The sequence below is a fragment of the Amphibalanus amphitrite genome, unplaced genomic scaffold, assembly GCF_019059575.1.
Source record: "Amphibalanus amphitrite isolate SeventyFive unplaced genomic scaffold, NRLGWU_Aamphi_draft 000023F_arrow, whole genome shotgun sequence".
Lineage (NCBI taxonomy): Eukaryota > Metazoa > Arthropoda > Thecostraca > Balanomorpha > Balanidae > Amphibalanus > Amphibalanus amphitrite.
Genome location: NW_024881519.1, coordinates 917,897 through 944,089, shown reverse-complemented (window position 1 = coordinate 944,089; position 26,193 = coordinate 917,897).

Below are 26,193 nucleotides of genomic sequence, written 5' to 3'. Positions count from 1 at the left end.
CGGGATAAACCTGGGCGGCCCACCGCCGCGCCGCTTCACCCGTCGGAATTAACAGCTGGACCAAGGTCGATCAGACACCGTGTGCTTCTTCTATATGTGCTCTTCGTATTCGGTGTGTGTGTGTGTGTATCTAATGTAAACATCTATAGTCTATACTGTAGTGCGAACTCCACGAAACACCACGAGTGGAAAGCGTTGATGACATCTCGACGGATGATCTTATCGACCTTGTGGCCAATCACCCGTTTCCAAATTTGTAAGAGCTCGACCCTTCCCACTATGCCCACAACAGAACGTTTCTTAGCTTTAGTATGTATTCTAAATTAAACACGTTGAATTTAAATACAGTCTGATTCATGTTCCGAGTCAAGAAGCTAATTCAACAGAATACCAATAATATATGACTTACGCCTAACCGGTTAATTTGTTAACTTTGTCTTTGACAGGTTCGCACAGAAACTAACAGCTTCATTATTAACCCGCTTTGTGGCGCAGCAATACCAGCTCACATTACTGTAAAAGAGACTGAAACTACGCTCTGAACTCCCAACTGAACGTCACTGTTGAACATAAACACGCTGAGAATCCCATTGTAATCCTAAAGTCTGCAAATGGTAAGCTGGAGATCCTAACAATGACATATACGCACTCGTGAATTTTTAGCTAAACCTCGATCACCTATAACACAGCATATCCGGTAGTAAGACCCGAAGAACAAAACCGCAATACAGCTTTGCACCAATAATTTCTGGCGATCGCGGAGAGTGGAGACCACAACTAGAATTGCCTGGACCGACCGTATAAATCAAAGCAAATTGCTATTAGCTTGGCAACGACCATTGGAGAGATCGGGCAAGGCGTGAACCAGGGGGGGGGGGGAGAAAGGATCAAGGAGAGCAGACTTTCGACCATTCAGATTGAACACTCACATTAAGCAGCTGGAGTGTGACACGTCAACCTCGGCAGTTGTACGTGCGTCCTTTCTCGTCGACGGCTGCTGTCCTGCGTCTCCATCTTTCGAGGCACTAGCAGAGAACCGGAGCAGGACGATTGCAGCGATGCGGCTGAACTGGCCCGTCTCCCGGCGGCATGGCTTCTCGGGCGCGGTGATCCCGACGCGAATGCGGCGGTCCCACTGACTCGGTCCTCCCGTCCCGGTCTCACTGTCTCGGTCTGACTGCCCCGGTCTAACTGATCCCGAAGTAAAGCGGTCCCTTTTTTATAGTTGGGTCGGGGTGGCGTCGCCCTCTCCTGACCTGGTTCCGGGTGCTGGCTCCGATTCAGGTGCACTTCTTTGTCTTCTTACTGCGGTGGTTTGAGGGCGTGCTCGGTTTTGCATTTGCAACGGCCTCTCCAAAATGTGTGAAAGCATTTGAATAGGCATTAGATGGCACAATTCTTCGGTTCCAGTCTTCAACGGCGAACGATGCCCGTTATTGTTGATCTGCGCTTGTTTCTGATAAAGCGGCTTGAAATCGAAATGCTTGTTTATAGTAGGCAGCCCGCAACCATTTATCCTTTGTAATGTTGTCTCTAGTTTCCGTTACACTTGCTCACTCACTCGTACTCTAGGTGCTGTACCTCTTGTTCAGATGCTCCTCCGCCACAAGGACTTGCTTTCCGAGCTCATGAGCTGCTAGCGCAATGACTTCCTCTGGATATCATTTAGACAGTCTATATTCTAAAAACGTCCTTGTTGCACTGGTCGTTGCTGGAATGCTATATGGTGGGGTCAGGCGATAAAACTATTGCGACTTTCGGATTGCTTGGTGATCAAGTTGATCTGAATTGCAGGTTTGTGCAACGTCCAGTATTGAGTCGATTTTTTATGCATAACTGCATTCTTGCATGGCTTTATCATATTCCATTCCGGTTGGTGCTGCCCTCAAGTGACGACGTCCGTAACGAATGGTGACCGGCTAGGTCACCGCGTCTCTTTCTTCCGCGTTACCTCGCTCTGTGCTGCTGTCTTTTCTAAATTATGGGCGGCCGGTGTCGATAGGGACGTGGGACACGGGAAAACAAAGGAAAGGGTCTCTACGGAACGCGGCCAGCGTGTCCGGATCGGGCAGTAGTCGGTCGTGCCAGGATTTAAAGTTTACAGCTAATAGTAAACTAATAGAAAAGATGTAGCCCGCTACAGTGTTTTTGCATCATTTCGGCCAGTGTATCTTTCATTTTGTCTCTAGTTTAGGGAAGTGGGATGTTCCAGGCCTAATTTCAAGTGCTGTAATGACAACTGTCCGTATAGCGGCGTGCAGTACCCAGTTAAAGAGCAAGGTAGCCGCCCAGCACGCAAAGCAAGATCAAGATGTGAAGATATTAGGGATTTATGATCGGGTTTGCGCAGAAGGTGAGATCTGATTGAAATATTGATCAAGTAACGCCCAGAACAGAATATTTTATTTACTTCTTTAATGTTCAATTATTATGTTACCTCTTAACCTTGATAGGTGACAACTGGCAACATTTGTACAGCGGGTTCGGCATGCACAATGATTGTAAATTGTTGACCAGACTGATTAACCAAATCAACCTGATTTCTTCCAAATACTTTCTGCCTGAGTAGGCTAATACCTTCTGAATCCTAAAGGTGCTGGGATGCTGATAGGAAAATTCTAGGGCTCACTGGAGCTTCCTGGTGCTCCGGGGGGTGCTGGAACTTGCCCTGAGAAAACCCCACAGCACCTTATTTTGGTATTTGTATGCTTCCTACAAAGAGTAAGAAATAAGAAAAAGAACATTCACAGGGGGCAGAATTAAGAAACTGTATCTTTTTTTGTGCGTGCAGCCAACTAAATCAAAACATTTAAAGCTCACTTTGAGAAAAGATAGAAAATGGTAGCGGAAAGTTCTGTCCAGAATTTCTATTGACTTGTAAAATCATTTTTTAGCAGAAATGATGTGAGGAACATTTGTGGCAATGTAGCTAATAAGAGTTTCTCGTAATATCTGGTATGTAGCAGATTCAGCATTTTTCCCAGCCCTGGCTATCGCATGCTTTTGATCCTCCAATTCTGGATTACTGTGACTTACTTGTGTTACGTTAAAACGTGTCTGTGCCCCATGCCAGCCTTTCCCAGCGCCCGTATAGGCACGAGCCACCGCTCGCAGTGACACCTCGTCGCTGAGGTGGCGAATGCTAGTACTAACCTCGCTCCCCATATGACACTACCCGTCCGTACCAGGGGTGATACTGCACCGCAAGACGCATTTAAAAACGGAGAGGCAGCTGCGGCCAGGTGGGTGACAGCACGTAATCGCCTGAGGCGGTCGGGGTAAAAATATTTTACCTTTAAATGCACTGCGACTTTTTATTTTAAGAATGAAAAGCGTGCAATCGACGTGTAAAGCGTATAATGGCGTGTAATCGACCGTATCCGTATTGGCACTCGTGCCGCATTTGTGTGACATTAGCCTTTTTCACGACGGGCTATCCGGCGAGTGCACCTAATTTGACCAAATCTGCACCTAATCTCTTTTACAGCAAATATCTTTATTTTATGAATTTATTTCAGTTTTTTTCATCGATGATACTCTCTGATAATCACTACGTTTCCATGACACGTTAAATCGATTTAGCGAAATTTCACGTGCGTTTTTCTCGGAAACTATTTACCTTATGCAAAAAAATGAGCGTATATATGGTTTTAGCTAGCACCTAATCCTATATTTACATTTTTAAATTATGCCTAAATGCTATGATGGAGAAAATCCATTTTTCAAAATCGGCTTAGCTTGTGTCATGGAAACGTAGCCATTATGACAAAGCAGGGATATAAGCAATTAGTGCAGCCCTAGCTGATAGCTACTAAGAGACACACGGAACCTATTTTGACCAAATTTGCACTTAATCTGCACCAAATATGCACCAAACGTGTACCAGATGGCTATCGTGAAAATAGCTAATATTGTTACGGGTCTATTTTAACACGCGCACCGACGGGTGTCTGCGCCAACTTAGTACCGACGGAGGGGGGATGATCGCCCCCCCCCCCTGAGATCTCGAGAACGAAGCAAGATAGCGACAAGCAGTAAACGGCATCGGATACGCACGGACAAGATCTACAATTTTTACTGAGGTCATTTTCAGGTCAGGTCAAAGATGACGTCACAGAGGACAAACAAGTCAAAATGGTGGCGCTAGATATGGAGAGAGTTTTTCTCGAATAACTTTCGAAGTAGTCAAGATAGCAACAAACTAAGGGCATCATCGTGATCCTCTCGTCAATCCGCATCGAATGATATATATATATATATATATATATATATATATATATATTGACCTCGATAAGTCAAGGTCAAAGGTTGACCTCAGGTCACGTGTTCTCGAGGTCATCATGTATATCATTCGATGCGTCTTGACGAGCTGAACACGATGAGACCATCGGCGCGGCTGTATCTTGTTCCTGTACGGAGTTATTGACAAAAAACCGCTGGTGAACTTTGATGACGTCACATGACCTTACAGCAGCCCAACAGCAAAACAGACCTCAAGGTAGTGAAGTTTGATCGTATATAAAGTCATGTATGGTATATGGTGCCACTCCGACCCGTTTTAGTGGTAAAAACAGGGAGCTGATTTTTCCCCCATTGACTTATAATGGGGAGGTCGAGAAATTGACCTGTCCTTAGGTCACCGATATCAAAATTCCGAGATATACAAATTGTAACTACTAATGACCTAATAACATCCTGCGACTTTCAAAGGCCTCTGACATCTACTGTAGCTCTGGCACGGTGACAAAGTTGCAAAAAAGTGACTTGAGGTTAGGTCATTCAAAGTGACCTGGTGACAGTGGCGCAGCCAGGGGGGGGGGGTGAAAGGGGTGAGATCTCACCCCCGTCTCTTATCCTAGGGGCCCACCGTCGATTCGAACGGTAACGTTATGCAGCCTGACAATTTTTTTTTTGTCACTAATGTCAAGGTCCGTCATAGGACTGAAAAACAGTTTTCAGGCCTGATAGCCCCCCCTTTAGGATTCATAGTCCCATTTTATGGTTTACTGGGGTATACATCCAAGGCCCGATTGAACTAATCGAAGGCCTAGGAGGGCCCGTTCCATGGCATGAGAGGGCCATTTCAGGCCTGAGAGGGCCCATTTCAGGTCTGTGAGGGCCCATTTCAGGCCTGAAGGGCCCAGTTGAAGCTTGAGAGGGGCCCATTTCAGGCCTGAGAGGACCCATTTGATGCCTGTGAGGGCCCATTTCAGGCCTGAGGGGGCCCATTTCATGCCCTAGAGGACATGTTTGAGGCCTGATAGGGCCCATTTCAGGCCTGAGAGGGGTCCATTTCAGGCCTAAGGGGGCCCATTTCAGGCCTGAGGGAGCCCATTTCAAGCTTGAGAGGGCCCATTTCATGCCCTAGAGGGCCTGTTTGGGGCCAGAGAGGGCCCGTTTGAGGCCAGAGAGGGTCCGTTTGAGGCCTGAGAGGGGCCCATTTCAGGCATAAGAGGCACCATTTCAGACCTGAGAGGGCCCAGTTACGGTATGAGGGGGCCCTTTTTCGACATGATAGGGACCATTTCCGGGCTGAGGGGGCCCATTTCAGGTCTGATAGGGCCTATTTCAGGTCTGAGAGGGCTAATGTCAGGCCTGAGAGGGCCCATTTCAGGCGCTTGAGGTCCTATTTGAGGCCTGAGAGGGGCCCATTTCAGGTCTGAGAGGGCTAATGTCAGGCCTGAGAGGGCCCATTTCAGACCCTAGAGGACCTATTTGAGGCCTGAGAGGGTCCACTTCAGGCTTGAGAGGGGCCCATTTCAGGTCTGAGAGGGCCCAGTTCAGGCCTGAGAAGACTCATCCCAGGAATGAAAGGATCATCCTATGTGTGGGAACTGGGAGGGTCCGTACTCCGTGCGTGGTCTGGGTCTGAGAGGGCCTATCCCAATCCTGATTGAGCCGATATCATGTTTGATACAGGTCAACTCACCACATGTATATTGATGGCCCAGTTCATGTCTAATGGGCCCATCTCAAGACTCAGAGATTTTATGCTTCAGGAAGCCTACCCCAGGCGTAAGGGGCCCATAGAGGTTTTTGAGGCTCATGGCAAGGCCTCGTCTAACATGTTAACTGGGGGGGGCCAAACCCCCGCAGTCACCGGCCTGGCCCCCCCAGTCAGGGTAAAAATGTCACTGCTGGGGGGGCCGGCAAAAGCGAAAAGGCAAACGAATTTTTACTGCAAAGCATCAGTGCACATGAAAACAAATGCGTAAACGAAACATGGATGCAATGCATTGCAGAGCACATTAATATACCCGATTACCTCTCACTGTTTTCACGTGTTTATTTTGTTTACCTGATACCATTGCTTTTTTCGCTCAGCAATAGTTACATTTCGGGTTTTCAGGCGACCTAACTCCATGTCCGCATATTCTCTTTCACGTATTCTCCTGTTGTTTCTATCCTCGGGGCGTCAATCTGTTGTTTCTTTCTACCTATCGTCGTCCTCACTACGCGACGTCGAACTTCTGGCTGGACGGTCACCGCGCGGTGTGCGGTAAGAGTAGATCCTAATAGTAATGAAGCAGGCTCCCATTCTGGGTGATCGTAAGCTCAGCCTGGTGGTCTGTCTCTGGGGACGGGAAAGACTAGTGTGGGCTAACAGAGGCCAACGTGGGTCCAGAAGCTGGCACTGGCCATCAGAGCTCGGCACCTGACGCTCATAAGCCGGCGGGGCCCATTAGAAGCCGGTGTTGTCGTAATAAATTGCTAAGATAAGATCAATGTTCAGGTCATTCGAGGGCGTCAATTGTCCATTTCGCTCGATTATTCTCAGAAAATATTTGATTTCCTTGATTTCAACGTTCTTAACTCTACCTTGCACGAACAGAGGAGCAGGAGCGCATACAAATATGTGATGGCTCCCTTATAGCCATAACGGTAGCAAGATTCTTAGATAAACGGGAATAAGTCGTTAAATTTGAACTCCTACGAACAGTAATGCATTCATGAGAGGCTGAAATCGTAAACAAATGACCGACTTAAAAAAGGTGTAGCGGGTCCAAAACTAAGGTTTCATTCTTTGTATCATTATTACTGTCTGGTGGGGCAATGTGAGGGGGTTATAAGCTAGTGCAGAGGCATGAGTCGGATGGTCTACTATATTTTTTTTTATTTAGCGTTAAAAAAAGTTCATCAGTTTTCAGGGCAGTGATGAAAAATAAGTGGCCTAAATCCGGTGAGAAAACTGAATTTGGGGGTACCCTAGGTTTGGCTCCTCGAGTCTCTGGCCCCCCAGTGAAAATCTCTTAGACGAGGCCCTGGCTCATGGAGCTCCCGCAGTACGATATGTCAGCCTCTGAGAAAGCCATGCAGGGCCCTTAAGATGCCAAGCCGACATCTGAAAATTCCTCTTCTCTTCAGGCCTGTACCTGCCTCACCGCCCGGCCCCACCCTGACGTCTAGGGGTTTGACGCCTAGACATTCATCAGGACTCCACACCGGTCCATAATGGCTCCAAACTGACACCTGAGGGTCCTGCACCGGCTTTTGAGGGGCCCACCGACCTCTGATAGCCACCACGCAGGTCTCAAAAGACCATGTCGATTGTTGATATCTAAACCCCCAAGTCTTGGAAGGCCTGTGCTCTATGCAGATTCTTGAGGGCTTTACGTGGGCTTGTAAACATCCCGAACTGGCTCTAGCCTAGCTCGACCGCGCCCCGCAGAGCAGGGCCCCAGGCTTTCCAGTTTTACGCCCCTTAGGGGTGTTTGAATATTCCCTTCTAACCTGACTCCAGGGTCACGTAGCGACAAGTGCGGCGGTAGGCGGCTTTCTAAAGAGCGTCGAAATTCATGGAGAAATTACTTCAGTCATGTTGCAGTTCAGACCAAAGCCCACGTCATCATGTTCATCGAAGGAAAAGTTTCGCCTAATTCGACACTCGAGGACATATAAAGCTATAGCGCGCTGAAAGTGGGTTCGATAGCTCTCTAACGTGTGCAATCAGCCATGGGAGGGGGGGGGGCGTATCGGCCAAACCCGATCATAATTTAAGAAGGCTAGAAAGACGAGAAAAGCAACAGATAGCTGTAGGATGCTTCAGAATCGTACAGGTCATTTTTCGATTAGGTCATCGCTGAGGTTATTGAAGATGAAATTATGATAAAATTATGATAAACACAAAGACAAGATTACGACGAAAATATTCTTGTTTTTTATATTTTCACAAATAACCGTATAACTCGTGAACCAAAGAGCTAGAGCTTAGCGGAACAACTCATTCGATAGGCCTTTCAAAACGCTTTCGCATTTAAGACTATTTGACCTCAATGCCTCATGTCAATGGTTTGGAAACAGAGCAGAGGGCAAAACCATCTAAATAGTCGCATTTTACCAAAATAGTTTTGCTAAGAATTTTTGCAAGAACTTTGGTGAGAAAAATTATGAGACACTTACTTTGTCATCATTCTCTCGTTAACATGCATCGAATGTTAACACCTATAATTTCACATAAAAAGTTCAACTTCAAAATGTGACCGCAGATCAAGGTCATGCCTTTACTTGAAAAGTTCATGATGGTCATCAACTGATCCGTATGGATGATTAACACCTTCAAGACAATTTCATTACGGCCACAGGTCTCATGAATCCGGCGGCCACAGGTCTCATGAAGGAGCTTGGCCGTCGGCTGACGTGCCGCACCGGGGACAAACGAGAAACAGTCTGGCTGGCACAAAGGGTTTCAATCGCTGTGGCAAGGGGCAACGCTGCCTCCGTGCTGGCCACAGCTAAACCAGCAGCGGCCAACAGACCGGGACCGTCACCGACGCCATCGTCCAGGCTGACCCCGAGCATGAGCACTCCGTCAATCGAGGCACCGGATGACGAGTCTGCTGCGGGGCCGCCGCTGGACTCAGTGGCTGACCCACGGGACCACCCACCACCACTGACCCCTGCGGACGGCTGTCGAGAGGAGCTGCGCATGACACGCTCGCGGTCCTCTTCCCTGTGCTGTCCCGGAGCGTGCGCGTGTCCGACTCTCAACAGCAGGTCCAGGATTTGAGCGGACCGTGGCCTGCTCAATGCTCATGTAAAGTGTGAATTTTGTATGCGTTCTGCTCTACACGTAGGCAGCTGATCGCTTTAAAGATGTTGCTGTGCCGATGCCGAATGGATGGGCTCATGCTTATATGATCAAATCAGTCGACGGTCAATTTCCAGTGTCCATGTAATAAATGTATTTCATTACTCTACCTCGTCTCCTATATCAAAAGTAATACCGAGTTGCAAAACTGATGTTGAGCTTTTTTAAAAGCTTTTTGACCTAGCCCGACCCATTTGAGCGGCCGCTGGCCATCAATTGCACGCTGTCCATCAAATATGGGCAGAATTGTCGTGTTTCTGTAAATATGCTGTTGTTTTTTACGTGCCTCTTCAGATCAAGAGATATTTGTTCTTTTCCCCGATTTGGCTGGTAATGATCAGGACAATGATCTGACCTTTCGTTGTTGGTAAGGGGCCCCCATTAGGTTGAGGGGGCCCACTTTGCTGGGGGGCCCATCGCGAACGTCTCTCACCCCCGTCGCCAGAGTTCTGGCTGCGCCACTGCCTGGTGACCTGACCTTAAAAGGTAGGAGGTTCAAACCTGCACACCATGTGTAAAATTGATCAGAGAATAGTCGTACCAAATTTCGCGGCTCTCCCGCTATTCGTGAAAAACCTCAGGGGGGCCGATATCCGCCGGTGCGATACCCGTCGGTGCGCGAGTTAAAAACATAGTCTTTCTTGCTATGCTGAAGCCCACCAAAATATTGTTTTTTATAGGCATTGATGTGGTAGTACTTATGTCCTACTCATTGATAAGGCGTCATGTCAGCGGTAAGGGAACGATGCAGACGCCCCGAGCTAGTGCGACGGCTCGGGACAGGCGTTAAAGATAAAAGGGGAAGGGATACTGATAAGACATCTTATCAGTTAGTAGGCGACGCGGCGCGGGCGAACACGTGGCGGCTTGAGATGAAAGGGAGAGAGAGGAGAGAGTAGGTAAAGAGAGAGAGAGATAGAGAGAGAGAGAGAGAGAGAGAGAGTGAGAAAGAGAGAGAGAGAGAAAGAGAGAGAGAGGGAGAGAGAGAGTGAGCGAGAGAGAGGGAGAGAAAGACAGAGTTGTGCAGGTGTTGTTTTGACAAACTGACGCTAAGGAAGGGGGGAGGCGGGGGAAGGATATGGTTGGGACTAGAGATGTCAATCGGATACCAACTTTTTGGTATACCGATACCAAACCGATACCAGCTTGGTATTTGGTATTTGAATCGTAATGTGTTTGGTATTTTGTTGGTATCATGAACCCTCAATAATGTATTGATACAGGTGAAGCTTCGTACACCACTGCGCGGCGTTGTGTTGTGTTGTGACGGTTACGGCGCGTCTGTGCTGTGGCGCGTGGCCCCGGTCCCGGCACCTCGCCGCGCCGCTGGCTGAGCCGGTCAGTTGGCGGCGGTCCCTGGCTCCGCCTCTGCGTGGGACTGGCTCGGCTCCGGTGACCGGGCGGCCGGCCGTTGGCAGCCATCCTCCCCGGTCCGCGGCGCTGGCCGCGCCTTTGCGCGAGCCGGACGCGCCGCCTGGGGCGCCGTTGCCGTGGCTGTACCGGACGCGGGGTGGGCGCGTTGTTGGACCGTTGAGTTGGTGAGAGCAGGTTGTGCGTGTGCATTGTCCGTGGTGGAATACAGCAAGAAGACATTCGGTGGAGTTTCGGACTGGCAGCGGCGAAACGAGAATCAAATGTTGAACGCCAACATTTCTGGGGGCTCGTCCGGGATCCGCTGCTAGACGGGACTCATCACAGCGCTGCTTCGAAGCAGTTCTGTCGACCTACGAAAGCACGCTTTCATCTGTCGCGACAGTATCGTCAAGTCAAGTGCTCGTCGTCGGCATCGGCGTCTGTGACACACCGTCAGTGGATCGACTGTGCTGTGATCTATTCAAGGGCCGTGAATCGACACCGTATGCGAGCCGTGAGTGACGTCATCTGCCGTGGACAGTAATAATCTGCTGCTCACCTGTGACATCTACCACTGGTCAGCGTCACCTGTCAGCTCGTTGTGTAAACGTTTGTGACGTCCTCTGACACCAGTCTGCCGTCGGGAACCATCGGCCGATTCATTGACGCTGTCGCCTGCGTCGCTGAGGCCCAACCGTGTGACGGCCGTCGTCGGCGTGTGCTGTGTCGGCGTGTCGCGTGTGCTGGTTGGTGACTGTCGTCGGCTTCGTCGGCTACCGTCGCCCGCTTCGTCGACGATCGTCGCCGCTTCATCGGCGACCGTCTCCTGCGTCGACGATCGTCGGCGGCCGCTGTCTACCTCGTCTGTCTTCGTCGACGACCGTCGTCTGCCTTCGTCGGCGGCCGCCGTCTGCCTTCGTCAGCGACCGTCATCTGTATCGTCGGCGGCCGTTCGTCGGCGACCGTCTCCTGTTACGTCGGTGGCCGTCTGCTGTCTCGTCGACGACCGTCGTCTGTCTTCGTCGACGACTGTCGTCTGCCTTCGTCGGCGACCGCAGTCTGCCTCGGAGACCGTCGTCTGTCTCGTCAGCGGCCGTCGTCTGTCTCGTCGGCGATCGTCGGCCGCTTCGTCGACGACCGTCTCCTGTTACGTCGGCGGCCGTCTGCTGTCTCGTCGACGACCGTCGTCTGTCTTCGTCGACGACCGTCGTCTGTCTTCGTCGACGGCTGTCGTCTGTCTTCGTCGACGACCGTATCGTCGGCCGCTTCGTCGACGACCGTCTCCTGTTACGTCGGCGGCCGTCTGCTGTCTCGTCGACGACCGTCGTCTGTCTTCGTCGACGACCGTCGTCTGTCTTCGTCGACGACCGTCGTCTGTCTTCGCCGACGACCGTCGTCTGCCTTCGTCGGCGACCGCCGTCTGCCTCGGCGACCGTCGTCTGCCTCGGCGACCGTCGTCTGTCTCGTCGGCGATCGTCGGCCGCTTCGTCGACGACCGTATCCTGTTACGTCGGTGGCCGTCTGCTGTCTCGTCGACGGCCGTCGTCTGTCTTCGTCGACGACTGTCGTCTGCCTTCGTCGGCGACCGCCGTCTGCCTCGGCGACCGTCGCACTGTAGGCCGGCAGCCTGAAAAAGCGCTAGAAATTCCCCCAAACTGACTGTCCGCAATATGAACAAAATAGGTATTGTTACGCTGTGCTATCTGTTATTGTGTTACGCTGTGTTATTTGCTGTTATCTTGCGTTGTTATTTTCTGTTACATCCTGTGTCGCATTATTAAGCGTGCTCGCCGGCCGGCCTCGCAGAGCCGGGACGGCCCGGGACGGGTCGCGGCGCTCGCGGCCCGGGGCGGGTCGCGGCGCATGCGCGGTCGGCGCGCCGCCGGCCCGCGGCCGGCGCCTATATAAGAGGCCGACCGGGTGACCTGGGTCAGTTCAGGGTTCTTGCGCCCTAGCTGCACACCTCTCCTGGAGACTGGTCGGTGATCACGATACTGCCAGCCTTCTGTCCCATGCCCACTCCCATAGCCCGGTCGGACTTAGGAAATAGTAGGGGGCGTTTCCAGGTTATATTCTGATTGTCTAATTAAGGGTGTTCAACCAACATTGTAATGTACATGTAAAATACATTGTAATTTAACGTACTGCCTATTATTAAAGCACTGACGTACGTAACATTTGGTGTCAGAAGTTTCTTTACCTTTCGCTGCCGGGCTCATAGCCATGACTGACGGGGGACCAGTGACCCGTTCCCAGTCCGCCCGGTTACCCAACCCCCTTCCATCGGGGGCTGGCCCCACCAAGGAGGAAGATATGCTCGACGGTGGTGCTGTTCTTCTGTCCGGGCGGGAGGAGTCCCTCCCTTCTGCCTCACGTAGCGGTACAGGTGAGCGGGTGGGTCCCAGTGAGCAGGCGGTTCCGGGAGAGCAGGCGGGTCCAGTCGATAATGCGACTGTTTTGGACGCCGTTCAGTCCCTGGGGAAAGCTTTGACGGACTATTCATTGCGGGTTGACATAATCGAGGAGCAGATGCATCAACTACGTTGTTCGGTCAACGCGCCAGTAGCAGGAGTGGTTGTGACTTCCCCTGGTGCGGTTGGTTCGACGCCGGGTGATCCGTCTCGGCTCACCTGTCGGGCTGATCCCGGACGGTCGGCGGCCGGGGATCGTCCGCACCCCGCCTGTCCTGGCCGCGCCTGTCCTGACACGGTCGGGGACATCCGTCGGTTTGCCAAGCCGGGCGAATTTGACGGTTCAGGCTCCTGGGAGTCCTTTATAGCTCAGTTCAACGTCATTGCATCAGCACAGCATTGGAGTGTGTCCGAGCGGCTCGCACTACTTGTAGCCTCGCTGAAGGGCTCAGCTCTCGAGCTGTTCGCCCGCCTTCCTGAGCATCAGCGAACTGATTTCACACACCTGAGTAAGGCTCTGGAGGACCGGTTTGGTGTGGCACACCAGGAACCATGGTTTCGTTCCCAGTTGCGCCGGCGGAGGCGGGAGGCGGGCGAAACTCTGCCACACCTGGCGCGGGAGATTGAAAGGATGGTTTCGTTAGCTTATCCTTCAGCATCGGTCGATTTGAGAGATTCACTGACTTGCGACCACTTCCTGGATGCCTTGGGCGACGCCGAACTGCATATCGCGGTTAGACAGAGCCGCCCATCTACATTGCCTCAGGCACTGGCTAGTGCTATGGAGATTGAATCTGTCCGCCGAGCAGCCGGCCTGACTTCTCTTCCTGCGGTCTCAGGTGCTCTTATTCGACAGAGCCACACTCCTCAAGGACAGGTTGATTCCGATGAGCGGGCAGACCAGGCTGAACCGCCAACAAAACAAATGTTCAGCGAGATTCTGCGCGCTCTTCACGTTCTCCAAAAGTCTTTGAGGGAATCGGCTCGGCCTGCGAATACCGGCCGGTCCTCGGCCGCAGGGCGACAGCCGACCGGGGCATGCTGGGAGTGCGGGATGGTTGGGCATTTCCGCCGCCAGTGCCCTCGCACACGGAACCAGACTAGTGCTGGACCCACAGCAGGGCAGGGAAACGAACAGTGACCGACCGTGTGGGAAAACTGTCGGTCGATAAATCCACTTCCCCACCAGTTGCAAAAATTCGAAGTTCTGGGAGCCCTGATAGCATTCAAATTGTTGGAACTCTCAATGGCAGGAGCACTTCGTTTGTTCTGGACTCGGGAGCCAATCGCACACTCATCCGTGCAAACTTGCTCCCCGATGTCTCCTTGCCCCAGGTCCCAGGTGGCCTGTCTGACGTCACCGGTCGTCGGAGTCCCTTATACGGACCAACCGAAGTGTTCCTGGAGATTGGCAGCGAGCGTATCCAGCAGACAGTGTTCGTGGCTGATGATCTAAGCGATGACGTCATATTGGGACTGGATTTTCTGAAACAAAACAACTGCATACTGGATTTCGAAAGAGGATCCATTCGAATTGGCACTGAAAACATTGCCTTCTCTGAGGAGTCTGGAGCAGGTGGCGGGAATCGTTTTCCCCCAAGGGCTCTCAGAGTACGAGTTTTGACACCCGTCACGGTACACCCTGGCACGGAGAGGCTTGTCCACTGTAAACCGGTGGGACAGAAGTTTGATTCTCTTGGTATCGTGGAAGCGGGGGCACTTAATCGCGCAGGGCTCGTAGTGGGCCGGAGCGTTGTTGACCCGCATGCGAGATCTGTCCGGATACTGGTGGCCAACGTGACGGACAAGCCTATCAGGATTCGTGCTGGTACGACCATGGGAACGTGTGAACCGGTGGAACTGATCCCTGATACTCAGGAAATCCAATGTGAAGACCGGAACAGGGGTGGCAGAGACGACGAGACGGTGACAGGGGTCAAAGCCCTTCCCGCCCATCTGGCTCGATTGCTAGATGAATCCTCACGAGACTTAACACCAGAGCAGTGTGAGCGAGTTGGAAATCTTCTGTCCAACTACGCCGACGTTTTCTCAGCGAATGACCAGGATCTCGGTAGAACCTCACTGATCAAACACCGAATCGATACCGGGGATAGTCGCCCAGTCAAAGTCCCCCCTAGGCGTGTCCCTATCCATAAACGTCAAGAGGTGGAAGACACAGTGAAGCAGTTGAGTGAGCAGGGTTTGATCGAGCCTTCGTCCAGTCCATGGTCCTCCGCTCTTGTGCTGGTTAGAAAAAAAGATGGTTCGCTGCGCTGCTGTGTGGATTATCGTCGACTGAACGCCGTCACCATCAAAGACTCATATCCTCTTCCGCGGATAGATGATACATTGGATGCCCTCTCGGGATCCAACTGGTTCTCTACACTGGATCTGAAATCCGGTTACCATCAAGTGGCTCTGGCGGAAGAAGACAAACCAAAAACAGCATTCAGCTCAGGAAACAACCTGTGGCAGTGGCGGGTCTTGCCGTTCGGGGTATGCAATGGACCAGCCACTTTCGAACGACTGATGGACTCTGTTCTGGCAGGCATGCATTGGCAATCCCTTCTCGTGTACCTAGATGACATAATTGTCTTTGGCCAAACTTTCGAGGAAGAGCTTCAGCGTCTAGAGGACGTATTCTGTCGCATGAGGTCCGCTAATCTCAAACTGAACCCGAAGAAATGCTTGATGTTCAGATCAGAGGTGAAATTTTTGGGGCACGTAGTGTCCCGCACTGGTGTACGGACCGATCCTGAGAAAACAGCGTCAGTGGCTGAGTGGCCAGTTCCCTCCAATGTGAGGGAGCTTCGTAGTTTCCTGGGTCTCGCCACCTACTACCGCCGGTTTGTGAGAGGGTTTGCTGCCATAGCTGCTCCACTGTATGCTCTCACCAAGGAAAGCGCTATCTACAAATGGACCCGAGACTGCCAGGATTCATTCGACATGCTGAAGTCATCTCTTCAACACGCGCCTGTTCTGCAGTACCCCGACACCAAACAACCATTTATTCTTGACACAGATGCCAGTTCTACAGGAATCGGCGCCGTCTTGTCGCAGGTTCGCGATGGTGTTGAGCATGTTGTGGCTTTCTTCAGCCGAGCGCTGACTGCCCCAGAAAAGAACTATTGTGTGACCCGCAGGGAACTTTTGGCGGTAGTGGATGCCGTCAGGCATTTTCACACATACCTGTATGGATCGAGATTTACCATCAGGTCAGACCACTCCGCTCTACAGTGGTTACAAAACTTGAAGGACCCGGAAGGGCAGCTCGCAAGATGGCTTGCGCGACTTGGTCAATACGATTACCAGGTTCGGCACCGACCAGGTCAACAGCACGGGAATGCAGATGCTCTGAGTAGACGCCCATGTGGTGGAGACTGCCGCCATTGTTCCCGCCGCGAGGCAGCCTCGGGAAACACGTGTCGCGTGACTAAAATCACGTCCTTTGCTTCTAGTGACCGTGAGCAGGATATTCGTTCATGTCAAAGGTCGGACACTGAGCTCGCGCCATTGATACCTCTGCTTGAACGCAATAGTATTGGTAAACCAGATTGGAATCAGGTCGCCTCGACGAGTCGCATTACCAAAATGTACTGGGCTCAGTGGGAACAACTTCGGGTACATGACGGGATACTTCAAAGGAGATGGGAATCCCACAATGGCGTGGAAGTGAAATGGCTGAATGTAATTCCGCAGAGCCTGAGGATGTCAATGCTCGCTGAGGCACACGGTTCGGTCGCCTCTGGACATTTCGGTGTCAAACGAACACTACAAAGACTTCGCAGCTGTGCCTACTGGGTGCAGATGAGACAAGACACACAGGAGTGGTGCCGTGTGTGTGGGGTCTGCACCGCGAAAAAGGGTCCGCAGCGTACGCCACGTGCTCCCCTGCAGATTGTGTCTGTTGGGGCTCCCATGGAACGAGTGGCGGTAGATGTCGCGGGACCTTTCCCAGTATCCTCCTCTGGGAACCGCTACATTGTAGTCGCCATCGATTACTTCTCCAAGTGGCCAGAAGCGTTCCCAGTGCCAAATCAGGAAGCAGCTACCGTGGCACGAGTGCTGGTGGATGGGTTCTTCTGCAGGTTCGGTATGCCAGAAGAACTTCATTCGGATCAGGGGCGCAACTTCGAGAGCTCTCTGTTTCGCGAGTGCTGCCAGCTCCTGGGCATACGTAAGACAAGAACCACACCACTTCATCCTGAATCCGACGGCATGGTGGAACGTTTTAATCGCACTCTGGTGCAAGAAGTAGCCAAACGATGTCGTCACGGGCAAAGTGACTGGGACTTATACATACCCTCCATTCTCATGGCCTATCGCTCCGCTGAGCACGAGGCGACCGGATATACTCCTGCCCAGTTGATGATTGGCCGCGAGCTTCGTCTGCCTCTGGACCTGCTGTTCGAAAGACCGCCAGATGCCCAGCACACCCCCACTACAACAGAGTACGTGCGAGTCCAGCGCGACCGAATGCGTATCGTTAGAGCTCAAACGGAGGACAACCTCAAGGTGGCAGCGGGTACTATGAAGCGGAGAGCGGATCTGAAAGCTTCCTCCCTGGATCCTCTCCAGGAAAATGATGAGGTATGGTTGTACAACCCCAAAAGAAAGAAAGGCCAAAGTCCAAAGCTATCGTCGCCGTGGGAAGGTCCGTACCGAATCGTGAAGAGGTTGTCAGCAGTCACATACCGTATTAGGAAAAACAGGCATGCTGCTTGCAAAGTCGTACATTTTAACCGCTTGTGGAAAATCGGGGGACCTTCAAAATTCAGCTGGGCTGGGGGTCTGGGGAGTTCTGATGCATCTGACGAGACTATTCCTCCTGATGACTCACCGGGACAATCTGGGATCATTCCTAACCGTAGTCGGGCACAGAGGGATGCTGGGATCATTCCCACCCATGCGGATGCGACTCCTCGTCCCAGACGTTTCAGATCGCCGCCGGGGGGCCGCGCGGGTGAGACCACCCCTCCTGATGGGACCCAAAGTCAGTCTGGGATCATTCCTAACCGTGCCCGGGTCCCGGGGCATGCTGGGACTATTCCCGACCTTGCGGCTGTGACTTCTCGTCCCAGACGTTCCCAACGTGACCGCAGACCTCCATCCTATCTTGGATACAACTAACACCTTTTTGAGATGTGTGTATTGTCTCTATAATGTATTCTTCTTCTGTTCTCAGTGAGTAAGCATGGCCGACTCTTTGGAGGTGGAGGACGTCGAGGCTGCAGCGTGGTACCGGCGGCAGGCCGAGGAGGCTGGATCCATCTCGCACTGGCCTGATGATGCGGACCCTGAGTGCCCGGATGCGGAGGACGCTGGCGTGGAGGTTGGAGTTGTCTCGTCCTCGTCCGGGGATCTGAACCCTGGCGGGGCGGGGCGGACCGGGGATGCGGCGGCCGCGGCTGAAGAGGTGGAGTACGTCATGTCCTCGTCCTCGTCCGGGGATCTGAACCTCGGCGGGGCGGGGCGGGTTCCCCTCCGTATGCGGCCAGCTCCCCCTGGCCGGCTGCATCTCCTCCTCGGTTGCTCTATCGCCCGCGACGCCGGTCTCGGGACGCGTGACGAGGATGACATGATCTTAAACCTCGCTGTCGGGGGGAACACCTGGCAGAGGGCCGCACTGCGGTTGCACTCCGACCTCCAGGCCTGGAGGAAGGCGGCCACTGCCTTCGGCCTCGATCCAGGTACCATTGTCCTCTGGTTCAGTGGCAATGAGGCATACGACCGCCGGACAGGGGCCAACCTCTTGGTGGACGCTCCGCGGGGCCCTCTGGAGGCGGTCATCCGGGGAGTTCTCTACGCCGTCCGAGCCGTCGCGCCCACTGTCGTCCTGGGGCCACTGCCACGATTCTGGGTGGACAGGATGCTGCCGTGGGAGCACACCGCTGCATACCGGCTAGACCGCAAGGTGAAGGAGTCTGCGGCGGAAGGCGAGTTCGTTTCACTTGGCAAGTGCTTCACCACCAAGATGAGCAAACGGCACGTCGTCCTGGACAAGGCGCGGGCATGGTTCCGCCGGGACGGCGTGCACCTGACCCGGGAGGGCTACTGTAAGGTAGCTGCGGTCGACACCTTCCCAACCTGGCTGCGCATGGACGCATGGGACGCATAGATGAGGCGCCTCTGGGTGTATACAGATGTGAAAATGCGGGGACGCATGGTTGAAGTTTTTTTTACGGGTGCTCTCGAAGCGTATTTTTTTTTCTGTGTCTCGCGCTACCACGCGCTAACTGAGCAGACTTCAATGAAGATTTCGGGTCGAAATTTTCATGAGGGAGGGGGATAGTGTTACGCTGTGCTATCTGTTATTGTGTTACGCTGTGTTATTTGCTGTTATCTTGCGTTGTTATTTTCTGTTACATCCTGTGTCGCATTATTAAGCGTGCTCGCCGGCCGGCCTCGCAGAGCCGGGACGGCCCGGGACGGGTCGCGGCGCTCGCGGCCCGGGGCGGGTCGCGGCGCATGCGCGGTCGGCGCGCCGCCGGCCCGCGGCCGGCGCCTATATAAGAGGCCGACCGGGTGACCTGGGTCAGTTCAGGGTTCTTGCGCCCTAGCTGCACACCTCTCCTGGAGACTGGTCGGTGATCACGATACTGCCAGCCTTCTGTCCTATGCCCACTCCCATAGCCCGGTCGGACTTAGGAAATAGTAGGGGGCGTTTCCAGGTTATATTCTGATTGTCTAATTAAGGGTGTTCAACCAACATTGTAATGTACATGTAAAATACATTGTAATTTAACGTACTGCCTATTATTAAAGCACTGACGTACGTAACAGTATCATGTAATCCCAAATTGATCGAAGAATACGATTCCGATGCTAGTTTTGCCCTAAGGTCAAAATTGAGGTCGTTAGTTGTCACCAAACACAAGACAATTTAGACTCTCTATAGGGCACCACATTTACCGATTTTAATGATGAACTTTAGTGGTAATTTATTAGTTGACCAATCGTCGTTTTGAACGAAATTTCCTGTCAGACTAGTTCAGGGCACTGTTGTTCACTGTGCCAACATCATTCTGACATATTGCATTGCTTTTCTGAAAGATAAGCTAGCTGTTTGCAAGCAGCTGCAAGACGTAATTTAAAATCATATCCGATTTTTTGATTAGACTTTTATAAAAACGTTATTTCGAGCGGCTAAAAATGAACATTTTATACTAGCCTCTGATTACTCATCTTTTGTTCCATATAGGTGCTTTGCTGCTTTTCCCTGCTACTTTTCGAGATATGCGCCAGTAAACCACATGATGTAGGGGCAATTGTCACCTCGCCGCTCTACTGAAGGCCCGACGCTCTTTAAAACGCTGGAAGTTGTGAAAAACAAACGCTTATAATCTAAATAAAATATATGTCCCTGAGCTCAGAATTGATCAACGCACACAATGCTGTCAGCATTTCTGGGCCAAACTAAAAAATTCAGTCATTATTAACCCCTAAACACAAGTCAGTGATAATTAACAACAACTTGCTCTTTAGTTAGACTTGTTGAGAAATGTTATTTCGAGCCGCTAAAAATGGCCATGCCATACAAACCACCAATCATCTTTCTGTCATGCCCTACTCGCAATTTTTGCTAATGCCTGCTACTCTTCGAGGTCACGTGACCTCACCATTAAAAGTGAATGGGGAAATAAGGAAACTGTTGTTTTTGCGCATGGAATGATTTCAAACTATCTAAAGCACACGGAATCGTGATTTCGTGCACTCCTTGCAAGATCCGATGCTTTACTTTTGCATTTTTGACCTTCCGTGACGTCATTTATGACGTCACACCGGTCATAGGAGTTTCTCGTCAATAACTCATGATCAAATTGAGCCAGTGACTCGGGAAAGCCACCAATGGACTCGGAAAGACCTCCCGAATCGAATGATATGCGATACGACCTCCTTCGATTAAGTTCGTGGCCTGATGGGCTCTGAACTGACCTTGACTCGAGGTCAATACCTTAAGTTGACCTCACCCGAACAAAAAGTATACCATTCGACGCGCCTAAGCCAGGCGAACACGATGGTGCCAAAATCGCTGCTCTACGGCCATTTTTTGCGAAATTATTTGCCAAAAACCAAACCCTACCTTGGGCTTTTTGGCTTCACCTCAGAGGTTACCGGTTGACCTGGGACCTTAAAATCGGGTATCAATCGTTCCGCCTTGAAACGGCGCACACGCTTGTTTTTTTCCGCGAGGCTCTAGCTCCATTAGTGGCGAAACGGCAAAAAGGGGTCGTACCAACCCTCCCCCCTCGGCCGGCCGAGGGGGTGGGGGGGGGGGGTCCGACAATAGGTCCGGCGAGGGTTAAGCAGCCCCACTTCGTTTTTAGCATGTTTGCTTGTCACTGAGATCAACAACTCAGTCACAAATAATTTCTAGCACTTTTCCGGACCCCCGGCCCAGTGTGCGTCGTCTGCTTTCGCCGGCGACTGTCGTCTGTCTTCGTCGACGACTGTCGTCTATATCGTCGGCGGCTGTTCGTCGACGACCGTCTCCTGTTACGTCGGCGGCCGTCTGCTGTCTCGTCGACGACCGTCGTCTGTCTTCGTCGACGATCGTCGTCTGTCTTCGTCGACGACCGTAGTCTGTCTTCGTCGACGACTGTCGTCTGCCTTCGTCGGCGACCGCCGTCTGCCTCGGCGACCGTCGTCTGCCTCGGCGACCGTCGTCTGTCTCGTCAGCGGCCGTTGTCTGTCTCGTCGGCGATCGTCGGCCGCTTCGTCGACGACCGTCTCCTGTTACGTCGGCGGCCGTCTGCTATCTCGTCGACGACCGTCGTCTGCCTTCGTCGACGACCGTCGTCTGTCTTCGTCGACGACCGTCGTCTGTCTTCGTCGACGACCGTCGTCTGTCTTCGTCGGCGACCGTGGTCTGTCTTCGTCGACGGCCGTCGTCTGTCTTCGTCGACGGCCGCCGTCTGTCTTAGTCGGCGACTGTCGTCTGCCTTCGTCGGCGACTGTCGTCGGGGGCCGCCGTCTGCCTCGGCGGCCGTCGTCTGCTTTCGTCGGCGACTGTGTCGTCTGTCTTCGTCGACGACTGTCGTCAGTCTTCGTCGACGACTGTCGTCTGTCTTCGTCGACGACCGTCGTCTGCCTTCGTCGGTGGCCGCCGTCTGCCTCGGCGACCGTCGTCTGTCTCGTCAGCGGTCGTCGTCTGTCTCGTCGGCGATCGTCGGCCGCTTCGTCGACGACCGTCTCCTGTTACGTCGGCGGCCGTCTGCTGTCTCGTCGGCGACCGTCGTCTGCCTTCGTCGGCGGCCGCCGTCTGCCTTCGCCAGCGACCGTCGTCTGTCGTGTCGGCGGTCGTCGGCCGCTTCGTCGACGGCCGTCTCCTGTTACGTCGGCGGCCGTCTTCTGTCTCGTCGACGATCGTCGTCTGCTTCGTCGACCGTGACCCGCCTGGCTGCATCGTCGCTGACTGCTAACCCGTCCGCTGGTCCATCGACTGCTGCCTACTAACGGGGCTGCTCTCTGACACCATGTCTTCATCGGATTCTGAGACCTCGCAACGTCCGGAGTTTGGGAGGAACTATGTTCGCCGGCTGGAGATGCAGCTGGAAGATGCAACTCGGCGGATCGGCGAGCTGACTGCGGTGATCAGAGATCGTGGTAGCTCCACTGTGACAAATTCGTCAGGCCCAACCAATCCGCCTGACGATAACGTGGCGCCACCGCCAATAACGACCGGTTCGGAACGTGAACCGCTCCAACATCAGCCGGTAGCGACCGGAACGGCACCAGAAGCGCATCAACCGGGACCAGTTCCGGTGCTGCATCTTCTTCAACATACGCACAGTCTTCCCTCTTTTGCACTTGGAGGTGCGGTTAGCTTACATGAGTACCTACAACGGTTCGAGGAGCACTGCCAAACGGCTTATGCAGGCAGTCTCGATCATGCCTTGCCACTACTGAAAACGCTTCTGACTGGTGAAGTGGCCGACATCTTCAACGCATGCGGTGGGACGGAGACACCCTACGCCCGTCTGAAGCTGCGAATCCCACGCAGAGGCGGAGCCAGGGACCGCCGCCAACTGACCGGCTCAGCCAGCGGCGCGGCGAGGTGCCGGGACCGGGGCCACGCGCCACAGCACAGACGCGCCGTAACCGTCACAACACAACACAACGCCGCGCAGTGGTGTACGAAGCTTCACCTGTATCAATACATTATTGAGGGTTCATGATACCAACAAAATACCAAACACATTACGATTCAAACACCAAATACCAAGTTGGTATCGGTTTGGTATCGGTATACCAAAAAGTTGGTATCCGATTGACATCTCTAGTCCCAACCATATCCTTCCCCCGCCTCCCCCTTCCTTAGCGTCAGTTCGTCAAAACAACACCTGCACAACTCTGTCTTTCTCTCCCTCTCTCTCGCTCACTCTCTCTCTCCCTCTCTCTCTCTCTCTCTCTATCTCTCTCTTTACCTACTCTCTCCTCTCTCTCCCTTTCATCTCAAGCCGCCAGGTGTTCGCCCGCGCCGCGTCACCTACTAACTGATAAGATGTCTTATCAGTATCCCTTCCCCTTTTATCTTTAACGCCTGTCCCGAGCCGTCGCACTAGCTCGGGGCGTCTGCATCGTTCCCTTACCGCTGATATGACGCCTTATCAATGAGTAGGACATAAGTACTACCACATCAATGCCTATAAAAAAACAATATTTTGGTGGGCTTCAGCATAGCAAGAAAGACTATGTTTTTAACTCGCGCACCGACGGGGGGGGGCGGATATCGGCCCCCCTGAGGTTTTTCACGAATAGCGGGAGAGCCGCGAAATTTGGTACGACTATTCTCTGATCAACTTTACACATGGTGTGCAGGTTTGAACCTCCTACCTTTTAAGGTCAGGTCACCAGGTCACTTTGAATGACCTAACCTCAAGTCCCTTTTTTGCAACTTTGTCACCGTGCCAGAGCTACAGTAGATGTCAGAGGCCTTTGAAAGTCGCAGGATGTTATTAGGTCATTAGTAGTTACAATTTGTATATCTCGGAATTTTGATATCGGTGACCTAAGGACAGGTCAATTTCTCGACCTCCCCATTATAAGTCAATGGGGGAAAAATCAACTCCCTGTTTTTACCACTAAAACGGGTCGGAGTGGCACCATATACCATACATGACTTTATATACGATCAAACTTCACTACCTTGAGGTCTGTTTTGCTGTTGGGCTGCTGTAAGGTCATGTGACGTCATCAAAGTTCACCAGCGGTTTTTTGTCAATAACTCCGTACAGGAACAAGATACAGCCGCGCCGATGGTCTCATCGTGTTCAGCTCGTCAAGACGCATCGAATGATATACATGATGACCTCGAGAACACGTGACCTGAGGTCAACCTTTGACCTTGACTTTTCGAGGTCAATATATATATATATATATATATATATATATATATATATATATATATATATATATATATATATATCATTCGATGCGGATTGACGAGAGGATCACGATGATGCCCTTAGTTTGTTGCTATCTTGACTACTTCGAAAGTTATTCGAGAAAAACTCTCTCCATATCTAGCGCCACCATTTTGACTTGTTTGTCCTCTGTGACGTCATCTTTGACCTGACCTGAAAATGACCTCAGTAAAAATTGTAGATCTTGTCCGTGCGTATCCGATGCCGTTTACTGCTTGTCGCTATCTTGCTTCGTTCTCGAGATCTCAGGGGGGGGCGATCATCCCCCCTCCGTCGGTACTAAGTTGGCGCAGACACCCGTCGGTGCGCGTGTTAAAATAGACCCGTAACAATATTAGCTATTTTCACGATAGCCATCTGGTACACGTTTGGTGCATATTTGGTGCAGATTAAGTGCAAATTTGGTCAAAATAGGTTCCGTGTGTCTCTTAGTAGCTATCAGCTAGGGCTGCACTAATTGCTTATATCCCTGCTTTGTCATAATGGCTACGTTTCCATGACACAAGCTAAGCCGATTTTGAAAAATGGATTTTCTCCATCATAGCATTTAGGCATAATTTAAAAATGTAAATATAGGATTAGGTGCTAGCTAAAACCATATATACGCTCATTTTTTTGCATAAGGTAAATAGTTTCCGAGAAAAACGCACGTGAAATTTCGCTAAATCGATTTAACGTGTCATGGAAACGTAGTGATTATCAGAGAGTATCATCGATGAAAAAAAACTGAAATAAATTCATAAAATAAAGATATTTGCTGTAAAAGAGATTAGGTGCAGATTTGGTCAAATTAGGTGCACTCGCCGGATAGCCCGTCGTGAAAAAGGCTAATGTCACACAAATGCGGCACGAGTGCCAATACGGATACGGTCGATTACACGCCATTATACGCTTTAGGGGAAGCCGGGGGAAGCCCGGCATAGTAAGCTCTTTTTCATTTTTATTACATACCATACGTGCTGCATAAAATGTTGATATCCTATTAGCTAGCTAAGTTCATTGGCCGTGTTTTCCCAAAAATTCGGTTTCGTGGAATAAGTATAAGGTTGAGAAAATCGAGTTTTAAAAAAGTGTTGATTTTTCTGGGGTAAGCCCGGCATAGGGGTAACGCCGGCCACCTCCCCAGCGCTTTACAACGAGTTGATGAAACCATTATGTGTCTTCCAAATATTAACGGAAAGTGAAATATTAAGGTACTGATTAGCTCTGGACATCTTAGAGTTTATGTCACTATTGGTATTTTAGCTAGCGTCTACCACATCCTACAGTACAGGTCGATGAAAATCGTGATGCAAAATTGACAAAAAATGTGTTTTTCAAAATTCCTTAAAATTTATTTTTCTTTTTACCTTAATGCATCATATTGCATATCATTCGACTCGGCTGATGAAGAAGAACACAACGACACCATTTTTGAAGCTCTAGCTTCATTGTCTGTCGCGTTATCTGCAAAAACGTAGTTTGACCCTAGTTGACCTTAAGTGACATGACTGGCTTTGTCTATGATAACTTGTTTATTTTCGAAATTTATCTTTGATCTAGGTGTAAACCAAACCTGCTCAGTACCTATTATCTCATGGAAAACAGTGGTTTAGTGGCATTGCTCTCGGTTGGGGGTAAGCTTGGCCACTCGCCCGGGGTTACCCCAATGTGCTAATTTTTATTTTAGAACAGCGATATTCGAAAAAATGTCATACTTAAGCCAGCCTGCCTCGTCACCCCTCACTACAAACACTTAAACGGTCCTTACATAACATTCGTATAAATATTAGTACTGTATGGGGGGCATTCCATGTCAACCGGGACAGCCAAAATCGGCCACCTCTGCGATTTTGTTCAAACTTGGTATACTTATTGGCTATTGGGTGAAACCTCTGAGGGTGAAAGGATTTTGTCATATGCCCTCGGGCTACAG